The 6,433-nt window shown below is 40.6% G+C and overlaps 1 non-coding gene across 1 annotated transcript; it reads right to left on the bottom strand.

Moving 5' to 3' along the window:
• Window positions 1-6,243: 6,243 nt before the first annotated feature.
• Window positions 6,244-6,337, bottom strand: trnai-uau. The gene is made up of 2 exons: window positions 6,300-6,337; window positions 6,244-6,279 (listed from the first exon to the last, which is right to left on the bottom strand). It is a non-coding gene; the product is annotated as a tRNA-Ile (tRNA).
• Between the last annotated feature and the right edge of the window lie 96 nt (window positions 6,338-6,433).

Here is a 6,433-nt window from a genome sequence, read left to right as displayed (position 1 = left end):
TTTTTGGCATCTGCTCGATGATTGGTTACAACGGCTAGGCAAAGCGTCGGTTAATTGGCTACTTCTTCCGTCAATTAGCTCTGCCCCTGTGCGATACTACATTCTCATTGGTGCGTTGCGAAGTTCTGCGATATGTCAGACCTTTGAGATGCACTACTAACTGTTACCGGCTTATGCCGACAGTACTTTAAATAGGCGGTGTCAGTCTTAAAATAGAAACTTTCAACTCCGCGTCCAAAGCTGCCCACTAATACTATAAATATATAAATATATTATATATAAAACAAAACAGAGCACAATTGAAATTATGCCATTTGCTTGTCTTTCATGGTTGAAAGTTGCCACACATGAGCCCGAGTGCCCCGGAGTCATTAAGAAGCGCAACTTAAATGAAGCGCAATATGGATGATTGAAGAGCTTCCAAGAGTCTCTAGTATATTCATACACACACAAACACACGCACGATCTAAATTATACCACGCATCTTCAATCAGGAGAAAATCTAATCCAATATAGAGGGTACCGTATATAGGTGTACACCGTATAGTTGATTTCCCTGTCTGCAGCTACATCTGAATATAATGCAACACTAATCAGGTCTGGTCAGGTCAAGGAAATACAAGGGCACCCATCTCCAGTGTGAACAAGCTCCTTCGACCACCTTAAAACGTTCGACCTCAGTTGTATGGCACTGAACAGAGTAATACTTTTATGTCCTTTGTAAAACTAAAATCAGTAATATTCATCAGCAGCTGGCTCTTAGTAACTCTACTTTTAGGACAGTGTATGAGCCCCCTGTTCTTTTCTTTCTAGTTTTCCGATTCCTGACTGTAGATGAAATAACCAGATTTATTAAGACCTCTAAACCTTCCAACTGTTACTTTTACCCACTTCCTACTTTTGGTTAAACCTTACATTTCTTCTCGCTATCCTTTAATAATGAGTATTATGCATTTCGTCTTGATACATTCTCAATCATCCAGGTAAGTAAATCTCCAAAAGTTGATTCTGTTCATCTGGACGTAGCGACATTCAGTGGGAGAAACGTTTCGTCACTCATCCAAGTGACTTCTTCAGTCTCAGCTGACTGCAGGTTTCTCCAATCTTATAAACAGTACATTTGCATAATGACTGAAACCAGCCCACTGAAGGAACAATGGGCTGGGAGGTCAGTTCCTTCATCATAAATATGCATATTCTCAATGTTGATCAATGGTCATGAGAATTTGAGAGTATTATGCATTCTTCCATAATCTTTGGGTTTGTTCCTCTAAAAACGCCGCGATAACACCATTTCTTAAAAAACCCAGAGCAGACTCTTTCAACCTAAATAATTACTGTACCACTGCTAATTTCCCGTTTCTTTCAAAAAATCTCAAAAACGCTGCTGACGTGCAGGTTTGCTCTCACCCAGGGTAAATGAAGGGTGCCCTTACTCCTCGCAAATGAGCAATAGAAAACCCCTATGCAATGCCCAAAATGTGACGGCATGATGTTGGGGCAGCATGGGTACAAGCAACTTTTTTTTGCCGATGCCTGGCCGTTGCCCAGGCCGATGCTGCCCTGGGCAATGGCCCATGCTGCCCATATCAAAAACCACCACTGCTCTCACCTTACTAACAATCATCTGTTTGAACAATTTCAGTCAAATCTTTGGCCACTTCACAGCACAGAGTGCTGTCAAAATTACAATTGGTCTTTAATACACTCTCTCATAATATTATTTTAAAGATATTAGAATCTGTTTGTACTGTTGGCATGTAACATGCCTGGTTTAAATCTTATCTCTAAAATCATAATCAGTATGTACAGCTAAAAAGATTTTCAGATCACAAGCTTGCCCAGTTGTCTTAGGTGTTCCCCAGGGCTCTTTCTTAGGCCCCCTTCTATTTGTTATTTATCTTTTACGTTTAGGTCACATGTTTAGGAAATCTGGCATAGACCTTCATTCTTATGCTTATGACACCTAGCTCTATATCTGCATTAAGTCTAATTCAGTTTCTTCTTCTCTCATTGACTGCTTACCTGAAATTAAACTGACATATTTCCACTCATGTAATATTAGTCAGCTACTCCCATCTCAGCTATTAGAGATGGGAGTAGCGTGTATGTAACTAGAGCTTGTATGTGTTGTAGTTACATCTAGTATTGATTGTTCAGATTGTGTCTTCTTTGGCTTACCACACAAACTTCTCGGTAGACTTCACCTGGTTCAAAATATGGCTTACTGTAAAATACCACATTCATTTTAAGATTCTTCTTCTTACTTTCAAGTATCTCCAGGACTGCAAGTCCTCCTTCACTGGGAATCTCCTCTGTGAGCTTCCTCGTTTCCTCCTGCCTGACAGCTCCAAATTCAGTATCCATTATCCCTCATCTGTACATGTCCAAATTATCTCACCCTTATTTTTTTTTATGCTGATTGCCCTTACTGACACACCCTTGAAGGCATTTGTGACTCCTCTCAGGATCAAACTAGGAATATTTTGCTTGTTAAGCAACCAAAACCACTACACTATGGCTAGCCTTACAGCTGTGACAAAGCATTTATGCAGCCTAGTTAAAAAAAATAGCTTCCCCTTCAAAAGTGTCCTCATCAGTCTGCTACTGGACCTTTCTGTGTGAGCGCTTTGTGACTGTTGGGAGCACATTTAATAGGTTACCTGACCAATATTATGGCTTGCTGTGTGCAACAGACCATCCCAGAAGCTTGTGCTTCAGATTCTGTGAACGCAGGTCTAGTGTGTTATTAGTCTCCTCCTTAGCCATAATTAGCTGATATATGTGGCTCTGCATTGCACGGGAGATTGCTAACCAAGATAGCTAGTATTAGTTGATAAATTAGCACTTCACCATTTCATCTGGATAAAATAATTCTGTCTTCAAAAGAACAAAAGCAAAAACCAAAGAAACAAACAAACAAAACAACATGGTGCCCAAGTGCTAATTCTAAAGCTTGAAAATGCAGCCCCCAAACCCACTAGGTGGTATACCCATCTTTAATGCTGTCCATGGTCTATACGTAATTAAACTGATTGCCTATGACTTTATTGGTACTAGTTTACTTGCCTGCATTGGATTACCTGTTCTTTCTGCCCAAATATTGAGGAATATAGCTGTGCATGCTTTTTTGAATGCAGTCACAAAGTGACAAAAACGCTCTACTCCACACAGCTGGGCAGTCACAACCTGACGTGTGGGTGTATGCTGGATTGAGATTTTGGAGAGATCCTATAGATGCCGATTACAAAAAGGTGAGGAGGAACAGGGCCTCTGATGCAGTCTGATAATGTTTTTGTTCTGTTGTATCGGGGCTTATACTGGTAAATAAAGATGAGATTTAATTTATTTGAACAAGGATGTGCAAGGAAATGAAATGTAGGCTTGAGTGAATAAAACAGGGCTGAGGTGATTAAGGCAAAGACTTTAATATAAGTGCATGTATAAAGATATTTAGTTATGGTGTATCAGTGAATCTGTGTTATGTGTGTGTGCGGTGGAGAGCTGGGGAAAGCAGGGCTTATCTGTTGTCATTTTGTGTCTCTCCCTCAGGATCAGACTTGTGTCTTATTAATGAAAAACTCATCAGATATCAGAACAGCTCCCTGAGGAACCGAGCACGGTTATGAGACACATGTCAGACCTCGTTTAAATACTGCAAGTGTGTGTGTGTGTGAGAGAGAGTGTGAGTCAAGAGGAGAGACTGCAGAGTGGTATTTAATTTTCCAAGATGAAGGATTATCACTGGCAGAATTTGATCATTCTGCTCTGATCTCAGGATATTCAATCACAGTTTATCCCAAATATTAAACTCTGTCTTTTGTCCCCTTTCCTCTCAATCCCTGCCACACACACACAGACACACGTACACACGCACACACATGCATGCACTACTCCAACTGCCAAGCCTCTCATTGAATAAAGTGGCCCACTGAGCCTACTTTCAGGATGGTGCGGGTTATGTGATTGTTCAGCCACCTGCTGACCTCAGGGAATGGGTGAGTCAAGGGGAGGAAGGGAGTGAGGGAGGCAGAGAGGGAAGGAAGGTTTTGAAGCCAGGCTTTAGTATCTTATGGAGGCGGCTAAGGAGAGTAAATTAAAAAATAAAAAAAACTGTTACATCTAATCCGGAGTGCTGAGAACAAGTGGCACACACTCCTAAGTCTGATCCCTCATGTTTACATGGATCTGCATGAGCTTAAACACACGCAACATACACATGCCCCTCCCCAAATAATACACACGCATGCAAATGTTCTGTGATTGTGTCCCAGGCAAGGGGGAGGGAGGGAGGGAGCGAGGGAGGGGAGGTTCAAGGTCCCGATCTCCACTCTCATTTTCAGCCAGGGGATCTGCACCCAGGACATTTGGGTCACATCATTACTGCAATCTTCTGCTTGTTCATTCCCAGCTTTACGGGGGCTTAGAGCGGCAGACCTGCTGAGAAACACATGCACGTAAACACACAAGGATGGAAACGTGTGCACAGTGTGTGACAGTTGTGAACAGTGAAATAAAACAACGTCTTAAAAGGGATTAAGGTGATTGGGGTTGTGTTTGGTAACACGCAGATTTCAGGATGCGGTGAAAAGATTGATCAGCACACATAAACACATAAATATGTGTCAGTCAATATGTTTGTAAATACAAATTATGAGAAGAATTAACACAAGATTCCGCTGCTGCTTTCAGTACTTTCATTTATTTATTTATTTCACTTTAAAAAAAAATGTTTAGAGCCGCATTAGAGCAGGGCCGTTTAGTGCAGCAATATCGCCCTCTACCGGTGGGCAATGGTTTCACAGCAAACAGCACCTCCACGTGATAATCGACAGGAGGCAGTGTTGAACAATATTGCTGAGAGAACGGTAGGCTGAAGTTGCTTTTAGCTCCCTGGTCAAAAACATGTTTTACTTTGTTGTGGTTGTTTTCTGTGGCATGCAGATATTACATGTTGATTATTATTGGGTTAAAATAGGAGGTTAATTTATGCAGTAACAGCATACACATTTCTAACTTTTTACCAGTGATAGCCAGTGCTTATTTTGGTGTGGTTGTGTTGTATCATTTGCAACATATTTGCAGCGTTCATAAAGAAATCAAACAAAACAAAAATAACAGAAACTAGAAAAGCATCTAAAGCAAGCATAATAACTGTGCCTTTTCATTTTTTTTCCCATGTCTTTATGTGTTATGTAAATCACTTTGAATTGCCTAGTTATATAATCTGCTTTGCTTTCCGTTTGTGCAACACTTCTATTATTATTAGCGACTCTAAATAGAAAAGATGGATGTCTGCTCATGTTTTAATTATTTATTTATGTAAGCTTCCAGTTCAGTTTTGTATTGAGTGCTGTCCAATCTATACGGCAAGTATATGATTAAGAAATAGCAAGGATATGCTCAATTCTAGCTATTTCTATCAGGAAATTGAAATGCTAAATGTTATGCTCATACTGGGTTCCAGTTAAAAATACACTTCTTAATCACATTAAGATAAGATAAGATAAGATAAGAAGAACTTTATTTATCCCGAGGGAAATTCTTTTGTCATACACATGCTCAATGCAGCAAGAGAGACAGAGGAACAGAGGAACAAGATATACAATATATACAATAGAATACTAGTATACAGTAATATACAGTAGGATAGTGCAAAATATAATATCAAATAACTTTAACAAGTAACAATATAACTATATCCTGAAAAATAAATAGTTTAGCTATCAGTGCAGGTGATTCTAAAAGTGTCACAGTATTGTGCAAATGAATAAAAGAGAGTAGCAGCATATGTTGGGGAGATGAAACAAACATTCCATGAAAAACTGTTGGGTGACATTGCACGGCCTGAATGGAAACAGAATAACTTTGTTATTAATCCTCAGGAAAATCACCCACAGAGGGAGGAAGAGTTGTACAGTCTTACTGCCACCGGCACAAAGGATTTTCTGTGGCGGTCAGTTCTGCATTTCGGGGAGGCGTGCATGGGGTGGGACGGGTTGTCCATGATACAAAGAAGCTTTTTTAGCATTCTCCTTTCAGATGACACTGGTGGTCTTCATTAGCTAAGATCGCAGCAGTTGCATTTAATCGCAAGGCAGGACGTATTAAAGCTGCACTTTTAAAGCAAAGAAAGTGAAGATAAACGTGTAAAGAACAGCTGGAGGGTCGTCGTGTCGACAGATAATCTCCAAATATCAGGTTGCAACTCCCGTCTACAGGTGAGGCTGAGACTAAAAACTCTGCTCCAGGTGAGGCTCGAACTCACAACCTCGGCATTGCTCTGCTGTATACTGTCATATAAGTACCGCGCGCTAACCGATTGCGCCACTGGAGCTTCGGCGGAAGGCCGCCAGGAAATCGGTTTAAGAAGGCGCAACTGCCCGGAAGCGGTGAAGAAACAGGACTTTTGGTTAATTACGTTTTGTTTATC

This window comes from Simochromis diagramma, unplaced genomic scaffold, assembly GCF_900408965.1.
Source record: "Simochromis diagramma unplaced genomic scaffold, fSimDia1.1 OVJJ01000402.1, whole genome shotgun sequence".
NCBI lineage: Eukaryota > Metazoa > Chordata > Actinopteri > Cichliformes > Cichlidae > Simochromis > Simochromis diagramma.
This window is presented reverse-complemented; position numbering and strand designations above follow the sequence as displayed.